At 38.1% G+C, this 17,020-nt stretch overlaps 1 protein-coding gene across 1 annotated transcript in view; it reads right to left on the bottom strand.

The window, feature by feature from the left end:
* CTTNBP2 (cortactin binding protein 2) overlaps positions 1-14,441 on the bottom strand; it is a 159,258-nt gene extending 144,817 nt beyond the window's left edge. The window contains exon 1 of the mRNA XM_064487403.1: positions 14,363-14,441. The gene's annotated coding sequence lies outside the window, so the exon portion shown is untranslated. The remainder of the gene's footprint in view (positions 1-14,362) is intronic.
* Positions 14,442-17,020: the final 2,579 nt, after the last annotated feature.

The following is a 17,020-nucleotide window of genomic DNA, read 5'->3' as shown; positions in this document are numbered from 1 at the left end:
GATGGAGAAATCAAAGTCTTCAGGCGAGGAGAAGGAAAGAAAGAGTCCAAGAGCTGATGCGCCCAGCATGGCCCCCACCAAGCCGGCGGCGCACAGACGGACCGAATTAAATGTCAGGCCGCCTGAATCCCAATCCTCTGTTACATCAAGGGAAGTCCTTCACTTCAGCCGCCTCGAGCCCACCGCTAGAAATCATATAAGGCATCCTTTTCTTTTTTTCTTTTTCTTTCTTTCTTTTTTCTTTTCTTTTTCTCCTTTTTCTTCTTCTTTTTTTTGCATGACTGCCGCCAGTGCATTTTTACTCTCCTGGTGTATGTGCCTGCGTTTGATTCTCCTCCAAAAACCATCAACTTCCAGATCAAAATGTGTACTGCTACCCTTTATTATGTTGACACCCAGCCCCTCGGCCATACCTTTTCTACACAATCTCTTTTTCAATAAAGGTGAAGCAGGGCCCCTTTTTTTGTTCTTTACCCCAAACACGAGTGATTTTGTGAAGGGCTAACCAAGAAATATTAGGTGTTATTATTTGTAAAAGAAAGTGCTCTACTTTTAAGAGAATTTGTAAGAATTACTCCCATGTGATGGGGACACACACACAAACAAAACTAAAACTTTCCTAAAAAATATATGGGAATTATAGGCCTCTGAAGATATTTCATGAGATGAGTGAGTTAGGCCCAAGCTCTTACTTTTCCCGTCCCAAATCTGATTCATTTCCTACCCTTTCCTGCCAATTCCTAGGACGTGAAAATCTATCACCTTATCAAGCCCATATGGTATAGGCCCCCCCAAATCATCAGATCCCAAAAATGTGTTGAAAGCACAAAATCAAATGGAAGCATTCAAACTGTGTCTCAAAGAAGTAAAACAAACCACAACCAAATCCTGGACTTGAAATTCTGTAATATGAAATGTTCAGTCCAAGGGTTACAGATCAAAGTTCATTTTAAACAATGGCAGACTCCTAATGAAAGGTTTTTGGTAATTTAACTGCTTCACTTTCCAAATTGAATCTAAATATGACACCAAACAGGACAGAGAAAAATCTTTTCTGCAAAGGACCTGAAAAGGTGTGATTGATAAGTTGCAAAATGTTCCCTCCCAGAAGAGGTCTACATCAAGAAAGGACTTACACCTGGAACCCTTGGGTTAAGGGTCAAAGGTTCAGAAATCACCTCCAGGGTATCCTGTAAGCAACAGTGCTCATTTATTTATTTTCTTTGACTTTACTCTGATAGCTACTCCCTCTCTTAGCCCTTTGGTTTCCATCCCTGTTAGTCATACCACTTTCTTTTACCAAATATTCTCTCTGAAACTGCTCAATATTGAAATAACTAGACTCATAAGATAAAAGAAAAGCATTTGACAGTAAAACTTAGATGCTGAGCTGATGGTAAAAATTTTAAGTTGGAACCAAAAGCATTCCTTGTTCTTTTCAAAATGCATTTTCACATCACAAGATAATACAAAAATGTACTGATACTGACAAAATGTACTTGATACTGATGTTGAATTACTACCCAAGAAATTGGCCAGAAAAAAATAAAAGAATAAAATAAGAAACTTCACTTGGGAGTTAAGAACTAGGAATATGACATGATAATATCTCTAGAAAGAAAATCCCATTTACTTTTTACATGCAGTTCAATTTTTTTAAAAAATCATTATTGGGAAGAAATAGCTTCTATTGGTCTAAACAAAATTAAAGCAGAATCACATCACAAAGGAATCAGTCTCTGAGTGGTTTCTTCCCTTTCACTTTTTTTTATTTTTAATGAAAAAAAAAGATTAAAAAAAAAATCACAGGACAGCACATTTTTCTAACTGCCAAAATCCAGGGCTTCAGAACGAAAATTAACAGCATTTTGCCTCTACCTTAAAGCTGCCACTGACCACTACTGAGAGCTGAAGGAATGTCCCACCTATAGAAGTCGCACACCAAGAGTCTACTCCCTCAGCAGTTGCCTGGACCTGGGCTGCTTCTCTACCAGATGGACACTTGCTGGTTTAAACTCTCTCCTGCCTCTGTTGAGATTGCAGATTAACTCTTTCTGAAAGACTTTCTTTGCACAAAGACAGGCTCTATTAGAGTCAAGCCAAATAGATCTGAAAGGGTAGTGACTTGATGGCCCTAGAAATTAAATCTTTTAAAGCTCCATTAAACAGTAAGTAAGTAAGTAAATAAATAAATAAATAAATAAAGACAGAAACTCAGACAGACAGATAGACAGACAGACACCCTAGGGCTAGAGTGAAAATTTCTGGAAGGCAGGGGAAAAGAAGAGGGATGGAAGTATAAACAGGAAGAAATGAGTATATGTGTATGTGTGTGTGTATATATATATAAAACAAAATCAATCATGATTTTTAAGCAGTAAATTTCTTTCAGCATTAAAATGGAAGGAGAGAGACAATATTTTACAAACAGAAAACCACTGGCTACATTGTCTTCTCCTTTGAACATAAGGGATGACCCACTGACAAATGAATTTAGACAAATTGTTTTTTGAATCTTGGAAGAGACGTGTTTTTGCTGAGCCATAGCACACTCTTCAAGATTCTCTTTTGAGACCAATGAAATGGGTTTTTGCAGCTAGGAATGCAGACTGCTTGGGGAGCCCAGTGGTTTTCTGCTTAAACCATGATCTTGACCTCACCGGCCACATCCTCCAACCCACTAAACCAAAAACCCAGAGAGTTATACATAATGATGCAATGGGATGCTTCCTTCCATGTGAAAAGATATCCTAAAACAGCTTCCCTCGTGGAATAAGAGAATTCTTTATTTCTGTCAATGACAACATTTATGTTAACTCCAAAGAGCAAACCATATGTTGTCATGTCTTAGTATTGCCAAATGACAAAATTACTGAGGAGCAAACCATTTCTGACTCCATCCACAAGGCTATAGTTATACAATTTATATACTCCAGACCATGCTTATCCCTGTCTACACCGCAGTGACCGACCTGGGAAGCCCCAAATCTTGACATCAGGAACTCTAACAAAAGAGCACAGATAGACTTTGAGTGCCCTGGATCTATCAAGTTTTTGAAACCAAGACATTGCCAGAAATGAGTTTTCATATGACCTAACAACATTCCCTCATAGTCAACTTGTCATTATCTACATGTGCTTAGGCTCTTTGTGGATTTCACTCAGTAAATTTAATCCTAATCTAGTTAGCCACTCTTGTCAACAACCTATGGTTTTGGTAGGTCTGCTTCACCAACTGCAGTTGGTGTGTGCCAAGGGAATGCAAGCTAATTTTACCAAACTAAAGCAAAACATAATTAGGAAATTAAATCTGCTAGGTAGAAAGCAAGCCAAAGCTAAACATAAATATATCATCATACTCACTCCCAGCCCTTTTTAACATCACCTCTAGCTGGGAACTACATTTGGTCATTCAGTGCTAAAGGAATGTGCAAATATAAAATTTTGTTGAAGAATTAAAGGTTCAGTAAGAACATTTTTCCCCAGTTTGGTCACTCTAAGAACAGAACCTGGGGCTAATACAGAACAATGAAGCAGTGAGGGTTCAGTCCTCCTTAATGTTTTTAAAATCTTAAACTGTTACTTGTTGGTTGGACTCTTATCTGCAGAAGTCATTTACAAGAGTAAGTTTTAGTGCAGAAGGATGTTTTAGTGCAAAACCATTATGGAAAAACAATTTTAACACAGGAATCTAGTCCATTGCTGCCCCTCATCCACCTGAATTGGAAATGGATCTGAATATTTCCGTTTCTTCAGCCTCTTTAACAACCCCACAAGCCTGCAGTACGTAGTTACTAGGCAACCACTAAAGCAGGGGTGTTTATAACATTAGGCATTAATTATAGAGAGCTTTCTTTTTCTTAGAAAGTTTAAAAACTATATAAATAGGTTGTGAGATCAAACCCTTTTCTCCTCTGATGAGGAGTGTGGAGCTAGTTATAAAATCAAAGAAGAGATTTTCTTTTCACTATGGGGTATGTATTGTTCAATTCAAAAGGAAATGTAGTATTTGAAGAATTAATAAGGAAACTAAAGATGATGCCCTTAAATTTTAATAACTAGGCAGATGGCATTTTTGACTGACTCAGTGATGATTTACTTATGATACAAAATGCAGGAAAAAAGCCATAAAAGTATAGTACCCCAATGTAAAGTTAGAATAAACTGATACATCCACATTTCCCAGACAACTATAATCATTAGCCATACACCAAGTTAATGGAGTTTCAAATACCTTTGAAACTTTTGAGACATAAATTCTACCTTATACTGCCTGAAATCTCACTTGAAGACAGTAATTTTTTGGTCTACATTTTTTGATTGATGAAAATCATTTAGGCTTATTTGAAATTGTCTAGAAATGTGATGTCATTATTTGTAAAGAAATACTATAAATATATAGAGCAGAAGTTATTCAATTAACCAATAAATACAAAGTAAAAGTTAATTCATAACATGAATAAAACAATGTCATGGCTAGACTGGAAGGCTTAGTTATATTTATGATTCAAGAATTGAATGAAAAAAAAGCATTGGTATTGCTATTCTCATTCTAGGGAAGGTGAAATCCCTTGTGGAATAATAAAGAAAAATACTTCTGACAAATCACTATTAAGGTTTAAGTAGTCTGAAATTTTATTCTGACAATTAAAGAAACATTTAAGCATGGAAGCAGTTTTATGCTAGCAATACAATATTTTTTCCTTATGTAAAACAGAAACAGCCACCTACTGACTATTCCTATCAGAGTCAACATTCCCTCATCCTTACGTCATCACTTAATTCTCATGATTTATCGCTTTGAGCATTAATATCATCTTTGTTAAGAATCAATTCATTCGAGGTATGTTTTATTACTATTCATCCTCCCCTCAGAATCACTATAGTAAGGACCTCACTTTTTCAGCTTTCAGCCTCTAACTCTTGACCATTGATTCTCCAAAAGGCATGTTGCCATCGGGTCACAAGACACGTTTGCTTGACACTTTCTGATGGGATCAGCCCTCCACCCTCACCCAGCACAGCCATAGATACCCATCAGAACAGTGGTGGGGAACCCAGTTCCAAGAATTTAAAATATGAGGTGGTAGCAGGGAAGTGTTGAACTGAATCTGCTCAAAAGCTTGAGTGGTGGGTAAAGACCCCCTATTACAAATACCACATTGTATGGTTCTATTTCCTCTAAGGAATCATTTTTAGAGCCATAGAAGCCAACAAAAATGGAATCATAGATTCAAACATCAGAGGTAAAGCAATAAAGCTGCTAAAAGGAAAATATTTTTGTGAACTTGTGAAACAGAACGTAAGTCCTTACTTTTAATGCAATCCAATGTATCAGTCTTTTTTTCCTATGGTTTAGTGCTTTGTGTCCTGTTTATTAAATCTTTGCTCAGCTCCTTCCCCTCCCAGATGCTGTTTCCTCCTGGAGTCTCATCCTGCACATGCCCCACTTAGAATTCAGCCTAAAATGTGAAAGGAAATTATATACAGATATTTTGGACTCTTTCTCTTAGGTTTATTCCTCTCTGGGGCTTTGTCCTTCAAATCCCAGACACTTTGGCAACTCACAAACTTGACCTCTGCATCCTTAGCCCAATAATACTCATCCTTATTCCCCATCTGACCCCCACCCCATTCCTAGCCCTTCACTCAAGAATCATTGCTTCTCAAGTTCTGCCTGCAGTCACTACTTGCCAATGCCTTCTAACCGTTGTTTTATATATGTTGTTTTACTTTTTTTAACTTTCAGTAGGAGGTACTGAATGCTAGTACTCTGTCGTGACTCGAACTGAAAACCACATGTACATACTTTCAGAGGGAGTGTTCATAATTAACAAAACTTCCTAATATTCCCTTGTCTAATTAGATCGATCCAGGACTGTATTATTTGTTTTCTCATTCTAGGAACGGGGGTGAACACTGCTTAGACTCTCCAGTCACCACTGACAAGCAGAATCCAGGCACTGATCTGCTACCTCATCTACAGTCAGACGTGAAAACCACGTTGGCAACAAAGGATGACGCTGCAGCAGTACTAATACCATGCCGTATAAACTCTATTGCTACTCTTAAAAATGGAGCAATGCTCCTTTTATTTCTAAGGAGTAGCATGCCTGCATGAATTTCAGAAAATAAGAGAAAAATTAGAGATTGAAAGGAAGAGAGGAAGAATTAAGTGGGGGGTGGGGCTTCAGTTTCCATCAGTTAGGAAGACTGATAGCAAGTGGATGTCTTTCAAAGAACACAGGCATCTCAAATGTGAAAGTTCTGGTACTTTCTAAGAACCTCTGGCAGAGTTTCTAGGGATCAAGTTCAAATGAAGTTTGGTGAGTCTGTAAGAACAATAACTCCAAGTCTGTAGTACCTAACACTGAGTCCAACACATGACAAGCAGTCAGTGGTATTTAATCAAATTAATTCAATGGAACCATTGGGTGGGTAGATGGAAAGACAGATGATGAATAAATGGGTGAAGTAAATATTATTGCTTCCTTACTTTTTCATGTCCTTGGCCCCTTTGGTGTTGTGGTGAAACTTACAGATTCCTTCTCAGAAAAAACTTTTAAATGCATAAAACAAAACATAAGATCATAAAGAAAAATCCGTTATATCCAAATTCAGTGATCAAAATTCTGCATATAAAAAAACAAATTTGGAATTCAGTAAGTAATAGATAAGCTTCTTTCTTCCATAGCAAATAAGATGACATAGTAGCGGGCCCATAATTAATGCAATTTTGAAGATTCCATGAATGTAAATAACACTTTGAAAACTCTGCAACAATTTTACATACTGAGCTTTTAAAGTATCGGTGATTTCTGTTGTGACAAAGTCAAAGGCATGGCCAGGTCTCTTGTGGCCTGTTGCCTAAATTCATAACTGAAGTAAATACTATCAGTGAGAGATTAGTGAACGTGAAAATACAAATTTTTATTTTTATGGACTTCCTGTGGAATTCTACCCATGAACACTATGGTTTAATAAGCTCACTTTACAGATATTAGGCAGAGTTCATATGTCCTAAAATGAAAATTTCTGCCCAATTTGAGACATTTAATGATATTTGGGATGGGGAGATTAAAATTTAGACATGATAAGCCAAGTAGGGTATTCTAAAGAGAGAAATTAAAGATTCCCAAATGTCCCCACTGCCCAAAACAAACAAAACAACTCAGGTCACATACTGTAGAGTAGTGGTTAAGGGCAGGGTTACATGATTAAGAACCTCTTTGTAGCTGTATGACCTTGGGCAAAGGCTTCCCTCAGTCATCTCACCAGTTAAGTGGCAGTCATAATGGATCTTGCCTCTACAGGGTGACTGAGAAGACTAAATCGATTGATTAATTCATTTAAAGCACTTAAAACAGTGTCCGGCCCCCAGTAAACTCCTAGTAAGTTTCTACTCATTACTGTTTTCATGTTCTGCATATAACCATCACAGGATGAAGAGTCATCCTAATACACACAGAATTTCAGAAAGAAATAAATTATTGAATTTAATAAAATGATTCTGTAACTACACAACAGTCCTAACAAGGCTATTTGTATAAATTTTTTTCTTTTTTCTTTTTGAAATACAGTCAGTTACAAGGTGTCTATTTCTGATGTACAGCATATTGTTTCAGTCATGCATATACATCCATATATTTGTTTTCATATTTTTTCATTAAAGGTTACTACAAGATATTGAATATAGTTCTCTGTGCCATACAGAAGAAATTTGCTTTAATCTATTTTTATATATAGTAGTTAATACTTACAAATCTCGAACTCCCAATTTATCCCTTCCTGTCCCCTTTCCCCCTGGTAACTATAAGATTGTTTTCTATGTCTGCGAGTCTGTATAAAGTTTTACTTTTAAACCAAATATTCTAAGATTTTAGGTTAAATAGTAAAAATTCTCCATAAGTGCTTGCAAAAGTCATAATAGGTAATTGTGGATGGGTCTTGTAAGTCAGTTTTGGCCAAATTGATTATTGCTACAATTACAGCATGCCTCTCTTGTCCAATGAAGAAATATTTTAATCAAATACTACATAGTAATGGTTCAAGAATAATCCTAAGGGGTTACGTAGAGCAGGGGTTGAAAAAACTGATCAAGTACAGGCCATTAGACCCAAACCAGCCAAATCCAAGCCAATGAGCTAAATCCAGTAAGCAGACATGTTTTGTTTGATGCATACAATGTTTTCTTTTTTAAAAAAGGAATAAATGCCAACACTTAAAAATTGGGGTATTTTAGGTGCTTCCTGGGAATACTGGTCAAGATAGTGGAGTAGTAGGACCATAAGCTCGCCTCCTCTCATGATCACAACAAAACTACAACTGACTGCTAAACAACCATTGATTAAAAAAAAGACTGGAATTTACCAAAGAAAGATCTTCTTCAAGTGGAAAGAGAAAGAGGGAAGCACAGAGGGATGATAAACAAGTTTATACTGTATAGCACAGGGGACTATATTCAATATTTTATAGTAACCTATAATGAAAAAGAATATGAAAAGGAATGTATGTTCATATATGTGTGATTGAAACATTAAGCTATAGAATTGACACAACATTGTAAACTGACTATACATCAATTTAAAAAAGACAGGAAAAAACAAGAAAAAAATTAGGGAATTTTATTTAAAAATTCAGCTTTCCAAACTCAAAAAATCAGAGGCTATGACACTGCTGGGCTCGCACTGAATTCCTTTGAGCCTGAGGCGTACCCTCTCCAGCTGTCTAGAATCACTTCCTACCCTCTCTTATTTTCCTTTACTTGCTTTGTACTACTTCCTTTACATTACCTGTTTGTCTTCTATAGAGTTTTAACTTCATAGTCTTTCATGCAAGATACTGTACTTTACGGATTCCAATAAGATTTTATGCATTTTATTTATTTCAATGAAAAGGGTGAAGGAAACTTGGACTTAAAAGCATCTTTAAGACCTGGTGATGCAAGTATCTTGGCATCCACCATGAAAATGCACGCTAGCAATTCATAAATCCTCTGAAAAAGGCCAGTATGAGCATCTGTTATGGGCTGAATTATGTCCTCCTCAAAATCCATTTCTTAAAGTCCTAACCAACCCCCTAGTATCTCAGTGACTATTTGGGAAAAGTCTTTATAGAGGTAATTAAGGTAAAACGAGGTCAACAGGGTGGGCTCTAATCCAATACGACTCGTGTCCTTATGAGAAGAGATTACGACAAAAACACAGAGGGAAGACTGTCTGTAAGAGGAGAAGAGGCCTTCAAAGAGATCAATCTGCAAACCAAGGAGAAGTCACCTACAAACAACAGAGAAAGGCCTCAGGAGACACTAACCCTGCCAACACCTTGATCTTGGACGTCCAGCCTTCTAAACTGTGAGAAAACAAATTTCTGTTGTTTAAGCCACCCAGTCTGTGGCACTTTGTTACGGCAGCCCTAACAAACGAACACAGCATCTCTTCTGAATGAAACCATTCTTCCTCTGGTCTCCTACAAGTGACTTTTATATCAACCAGCTCATCTCTAGGGTAAGCTCACATCTCCAGGGTAAGCGCGCATCTCCATGGGAAGAAGTTATGGATGGACTTGAAGCAGTGTGGGTGCCTCGGTGCTTCTCAGTCCAAGTGTTCCAACACAGGCTTGTTACCTGCAATCCCAAAGTTTGTCACAAGCAATTTGTCCCTAATAATAGGCACAGTCCTTAAGTTTGCTTGCTTGCTTGCTCTTGCTTTCTTTCTTTTTGGTAATAAAAATGAGATCAGATTCAAGGTTATTTCTGTATCATCTCATTCACTTGATTTTTGAGTATGCATTAATGAGACTGACTAACCCACTAAGAATTTCACCAAGCTTGTCAGATGTCTTATTTATGCCTGCAGTGCATCCTATACCCAAACCTTTCCCATCAATGTACCAGGGCTCAAAACTGTCCACACTGCACAACTCCAGGGGGCTCCACTCATCCGGTGGTCTATGTAAATGGAAGCCCCATGCTCCACAGAAGCTGTGAAGGCTGAATAAGATCTTAAAACATTGGTTGTAATTTAAAATTCCGGGGAATTGGTATTAGAAGACCTGTTTGACTTGAAGCAAGTGACTCATCTTCAGGGACTCTCTTTTTGATGCTATAAAATGGGAATAAGCATTTCGATACTTATTTTACCAGCTTATTATGAGGATTAAATGAGATTAAAATGTACCAGTGCCTCAAATGCTGAATAGAGCTACACAAGGATATTAGGACCTTGAGTTAGCCTTCAGCTCTCAGGTTCAAAGATTCTTTCAGTGGGACATCTGCAGCCTCATCATGAAGAAACATAACCAGCCCCTGGTTAGGTCAGACCCTGGTGGAACTTCTGTCCTGTGTACACACATATTTTGAGCTCTTCATTGAGGAAATGCCTCTGGGGTTAAAGCATTCTCTTTCCCTCATTACCACATTTTTTTAATAAGTGAAATTTCCCCTGTCAGAACACATCAAGATACCATGGTGACAATTGCTATAGAAATGCTAAATTTAGAAAGAAACAAGGTGATTTCAATTCTCTTGCCTCTTACCCATGTTCAACAGCCTAAACCAACCTCTTGCTGGTCAGATGACTGAAAGTGGCCACCTGCCCCAAATATCTTGACCATTCTCTGCCCTACAACCTAAAACTCCCACTTCCCACGGCCTTTCAGAGTTTGTGCATAAAATTAAGTCCCAGCCTTACCTGGGACATAGATAAACTCGGATAACATTTATCGAGTTGTCTTTTTAAATTTTTAAAAATATATAATTATCCACTTGAATCTAGATCAATGGTCATTAAATCAAATGATTACAAGGGCCAGGTATGTAGGACATCTGAATAAAAATGGCCAGGTAGGTCGGACAATAGAGAACTGAAGGGATTTGGGCCAGCAGGAACACACAGGCTCTGTCCACCTATAAAGCGGAAAACCTTCCTTGAGTTGAGTCAAGAAACACAAGCCCAGTGCTGTCACAGCTTCTAATTTTTCAAGAGAAGGAAGAAATAAAATGTTTATGTGATATTTCCCAATTTTAAAAACATACTTGCAAGTCAAGTCTGGCCATGGCGGCCAGTGTTCTGATTGATGGGTGCCCTGAATTCAGGAATCATCTCCCTGAGCCTTAAAGTACAGAAACACGGAAGCATGCTACCCACGTGCATTGTGAGTGGCCTCCCCAGGTATCCCCACTGAATAAGCCCCCTTTGGAGGTTTAACAGCTTTATAGTTTAAGCAGCAGACCAGGGATTCACGTGGCGATCACTCAGGGACTGCTTTTTGGAAGACACTGCTGAAGACGGGAAGCCAGGAAGCTACTCACAAGCTAACACCAGTTTTGTGTCCCCTGGGCCTACACATTGCTGAGCACTGGAAGTTTCAGGAATGAATGAATTCCTCCACCTCTTAGTGCTGTACCGTAACACTAGCAGGTGTTCACTAAAAGCGGTACTGATTCATGTTCATCCAGCAGTCTTCAAGTAGCTGGCCAGGCCCAGACACAAGATACTGAGCGAATTCAGGGAAATAAATTTGGATTGGGGCAGGGAAGAAAAGTAAGGAAAATTCCGGAATGGAGGCATTTTCTGGGTTGGGCAAGCCTGGGGGAGTGGCCTTCAGTATGTGTCCCCTTAGCATCTAAATAACTCAGAGGCACTGAGAAATATTTAAAGGCACCAAAGTAAATTTTTCTGTTTTACCATGATAGCAAAGTTTGACACACTGGAAAGTAACTAGACACTGAATCTCTAGCAGTTACCACTTCTTTTCAGGTGTCTTCATTTGTCAAAATTATGGTGGCTAATAAAATACATCTATAAATTAAGGACAGATAGTAATAGAAATATCTCAATCAAAATACTATAAATATTGATACTTTATTTCAAACTCTGGATTTTCCTATCTTAATATCCCTTGAAATTCATTTGGATATGTCTCTAATTAGAGTAAATCACAAATTTTCACATATTAAAAATAGCTATGCAGGAATATGTCCTGCTTCTCAGGAGAGGGGTTGGGAAGTTTCTAACCAATGTTCATTTTGGAACAACACTGTGAAGAATATCTCAAAGGCTTAGATTTTTCCAAATTAATTATTTTGAAGGCCAATGTAGTAAAAACAATAAGAAAAATATAGAATAAAAACAATATGCAGCTACGTTCATCATTTTCTTACTAATTATAAGGCTCTCTGTTCCCCACCTTCTATTTTCTACAGAAACTGGAGTCTCCCTGTTCTCTCTGACTGCTGAGACCCCTTGAAGCTTTCACAGGCAGGGCCTTATCTCATCTCCAATAGCTCCATCCTCTCTATTACCACATGGAATCTATCTCGTTTTGCCTTGGGAGATTATTTGATTACTGTAAGTGTTGGCAAACTTTTCTATAAAGTGTTAGGTAGTAAGTATTTTAGGCTTGTGAGCCATACATTGGAGCAACAGCTCAACTCTGCCCCATGCCATGGGAGAGCAGCCACTGCTGTTGGGCCAGAGTTGTCCTGCAAGCCCTATTTTGCTTACCCCATTCTAATAGAAAATTAGGTACTTTTTGCATTATTTACAATTATATCTTGTCTTCCTAAATAGATTATAAGTTCCCTGCAGGCAGGAAAGTCTATATCCTGTTTTGCAACACCTGTAGGACTTTGGCCTACAGTGTTTGGATCATTAAATGGGCTTGATCAATGTTCAGTCATTGACTATTGGCTTATTGTTTGATTTCTGTGTGTTGGGGGTGGGGAGAGTCTCAGAAAACGATGGCCTTTTTTTAATGGAAAAGACCTTGGCTGTTATCCGTCCTCTTACTTTATGGATGGAACCAAGGCCCAGATGGATGTGTGATTTTAGCCCTAGAGTAGGTTACATGTTATGCTTCCAGCATAAATGCAATTCTAATGATTACAGCCTTCTTTCATCATCCGAATGAAATAAAGTAAGCTCTTACCCCACACAAACCAGGTGCATATTGTGCCCTCCTTGATACTGCTAAGGCTTTCCTAGAGGGGTTTTCAGTCCCTGTGATGCTCTTCCCTTACTGGCTGCTTTGAATTCTTACTTTTTGACCCTCTTGCCCTCAGATCTTCCAATCATGCCATGGTTCTTTTTTCTGCACAGTGAAGGACCTATTTTTAGAGTTTTCCATCATAAAAAAACTTCACATTTTTAACCTAATGCACCTTTTAATAAATGTAAAAATCCAATTCCCTGCTGATTCAGAAGTGCATCCTCCCAACACAGCTGAAAGTCACCAACATCTGTATATTTCCAGCAGCCCAAAAGATGGTTAAATTTCAGTTTCAGGAGTTTAAATCATAAACACAATTGTTTTTCAAAATATGAAATTGCACTGTTTTGCTAAATATGCCTTTTCTTACTACACACATGGCTTGTATCTCCAGAGATTCAATTTCCAAGTCCAAACCCAGAAATCCATGCTTTCCTGGTGAGAATCACTGTGCCTAAAGGAAATGGCTACAGCTCCAACCCTGGCAGAAAATACAGGGTAAATGTACGGAGCAACAAGGCTCAGATTTGAGAGAACAGATTATGGTAACATCCTGCTACTTTTGGAGGCATAAGCAAAGCAAGCAGCCAATTTTACACAGTTCATTAGCGGGAAGTAAAGCATCCTTAGCACCCCTACTGACAAAGATTTGATGCTTAACGTGATCTCAGGGCATGTGCATAATCAAAGACTTAATATATCCAGCAAATAGCTGTAAGGGCTCTGATCTCAAGAAACTGCACCACAGTGCAGATTAGTGGAAACAATAATGGATGAAGGGGTAAAACAAAAGGATGGCCTAGAACAAAGGGTATTCATTTAACTCTGCCTGGCTAAGGATGGTCAATAAATACTCAGAGGGAATGAAACGGAATAAATATCAATGTCCCACCACATATCATTTATGTTTGTCAAGTAATGTGACATCGGAATAGAATTTCTCCTTCGACAGTACGAGTTCCCTAATTCTCAACTAATCCTTTTAATAATTCATCAAGGTGTTTTAACTTAAGTATCTAAACTGGGGAATAAAACTGGGTAAGAACCTTCGACCTTTTACAGGGTTTATATTATGTCTCCACGTGCTGTTATACGTTATGTTGGTTATTTAGCCTACTTTGTATTTTTTAAACCGCAACCAAATCAGTATGCATTGGTTCTGGTATGGCCTTTTATCCAACAGAACCACAGTGTGGCAGAGGCAATGCTACGTGTTCTCTAAATCCCACTCAGTCCCACAGGAAGATGGCATTTCCCAGCCTGCCAGGTAGTTCCACTGGGTCAAGTGACTAGTTCTGATAACTCAGCCATAAACAGAACTGGCACATATAACTTTCAAACCAAAGTATAGAGAACAGCTATGATCTCTTACTGTTACTCAGGGATCTAGAAGTCAGCAGTTCCACCTGGCGTAGCTACAAGTTACGTTCTTGCGTTACCACTTGGGTGGCTTGGATGAGGGCTGCCTCAGAGACCTGCTGGGAGGGAGAAAAATGCTCATTGTGTTATAGCCCTGAGATGTGGAAACTCATGTTTTACCACAGCGTCACCTAAGCCTATCCTGACGAATAAGGAAATTGAGAAAAAAAAAAAGAAAGTAATTAATTTGATATTTAAATTACTGGGGAAAATATAAAAATAAAATACAATTAAAAGTTTGAATTGGAAAATATTTTATCAATCCCCAGTATCTCCATTTAAAAAATAAACCTCCCCCTTCAAAAAAAGTTAATTATTGCAGATACTAACACTATATGTAAAATAGATAAACTAGTTTATACTGTGTAGCACAGGGAACTATATTAATATCTTGTAGTAACCTATAATGAAAAAGAATATGAAAAGGAATATATGTATGTATATGTATGACTGAAACATTATGCTGTACACCAGAAATTGATGCAACATTATAAACCAGTTATACTTCAATTAAAAAAGCAGAAAGAAAATATTTTAAAAGAAATACAGTTCTGCAACATTCTGTGATGCTTATTACCTGTGGATAATGAACTATGTTAATGAGGAAAATGACCATCCTAGACTGCATGAAAATTATACAAACAATAAATTTGGAGAACATGAGGGTGAACTTAATGAATCATTACTGTTTAAGGCCTTTTGATTTAAAAAGTTACTGATCCTAGGTAAAATTAATTTTATTCATCAGTAAGACTCTAAAAATTACAGAAAATACATAAAACCACTTTTGCTGCAAACAGCAGAGTTGATTTTCATATACATTTGTATTATACAAATTGGACTAACTTGCCTCTGCCCATCATGGCCTTTCTCCACTTTAAAGATGACTAGTTTCCAATGCTGTAGGTCACGGGTTGTCAAACTATGACCTGCAGCCTAAATCTAGCCTGCTGCCTGTTTTTATAACAAACTTTTAGAGGAACACAGCCACAGTAACTCATGTTGTTCTGTCTCTGGCCGCTTTCACTCTGCTACGGCTGAACCGAGCAGTGGCATGGAGGCTGTGCAGTCTGCAAAGCCTGAAATCTTCACTCTCTGGCCCTTTATAGAAAAAGTTTGCTGATCACTACACTAAAGAAAGGAAAACCACAGCAAAAATGCAAGAACAAACACAAAATTTGGTCCTTTGTGTTCTAGGGGATTCTCCATGGCATTTTTAATTATATGCCATTTTCACCTCAACACTGACTTCAGAACCTATACCTATGATGGACGGAATATTTGCGTTCCCCTCAGATTCAGATGTTGAAACCCTTGGCCCAGTAGGATGGTATTTGGAGGTGGGGCCTTTGGGAGGGAATTGGGTCATGAGGGTGGAGCCCTCATGAATGATATTACTGCTCATACAATTGTGAGAAGAGGTTGGGGAGCTAGTTAACTCTCTGCCTTGTAAGCACACAGAGATAAAACAGGCATCCATAAATCGGAAAGAGGGCACTCTCCAAGAACCCGACCATGATCACTCTCTGATCTTCAGCTTCCATCCTCCAGAACTGTGAGAAGTACATTTCTGTTCTTCATCAGTCACCCAGTCTATGGTACTTTGTTCTAGCAGCTTGAACTAAGACATGTCATAGGATGGGAAATCACAACACCTGGTCTGTTTATCTCAAATTCTGGATGAGAGTAAAAGGTATTTTAAAGTTTACCATATATAAGGTTCATCTTCAATATATTACTGGGTTGCTTTTAATTCTTCCTCCAAATTATCTTGCACATTTCTATCAGAATAATCTAATTACTGGTAAGATGTCCAATAAATAGCTCTTCTTTATTTCCTCTCCTTTGATAATTAATATTCAGTGGCTTCCTAATGTCCATGGTATCAAACAGACTTTTCTGCTCCCCACAATCTTATTTTATTTCACTCCATGAAGTTCTTTCTGTGTCATTCAGATAAAAAATTTTCATTCCTTTCCATATACCATATCAGAGAAAACTGCATTTGCCTGTAAGTGACAAGAAAGCATGATTACACTGGCTTAAATAAGGGTTAATGTTTTCCTCCCATATAATAAGAAACTGGGAGGTGAGAGGCTGCTGGTGTTAACTAAGCAATTCAACAATTTGGGGCTTGTATTTCTTGAATTCCTTGGGCTTTTTTCTCATGGTCACAAAACGGCTACTGAAGCACAGTCATCAAATTCATATTCAAGCCAGAAAGAAAAGAGAAAGGGGAAAGGTTAGTGTAAACTATAGTTGTCCCTCTTATCAAGAAAGCAACAACTTTGCCAGAAACTCCCAAGCAGAATTCTATTCACGTGACTTAACATCCAGGACTAAGTCTCAGGGTCACATGACCACCCCTGGCTGCAAAGGAGGCTGGGAGAATATGTAGCTTTTCTGGATTCTGAGTGGAGGCAGGAAAGGACAAAGGGGCTAGAAAAGTATGTTGGGGAAGCCTTCCAACAGAGTCTGCCATGTATATACTGTCATTGCTTCCTTCATGTTGTGGCACATATTCCTCCCCTACATACAATACTCCCTCGATCTCTCCTTAATCCAAACTCAACTCGTTTTTTTCTTTTCTTTTCAATGTCCAGCTTAACAC

This window comes from Camelus dromedarius, chromosome 7, assembly GCF_036321535.1.
Source record: "Camelus dromedarius isolate mCamDro1 chromosome 7, mCamDro1.pat, whole genome shotgun sequence".
NCBI lineage: Eukaryota > Metazoa > Chordata > Mammalia > Artiodactyla > Camelidae > Camelus > Camelus dromedarius.
The sequence above is the reverse complement of the archived record's forward strand: the minus strand, read 5'-3'. Positions and strand labels throughout refer to the sequence as shown.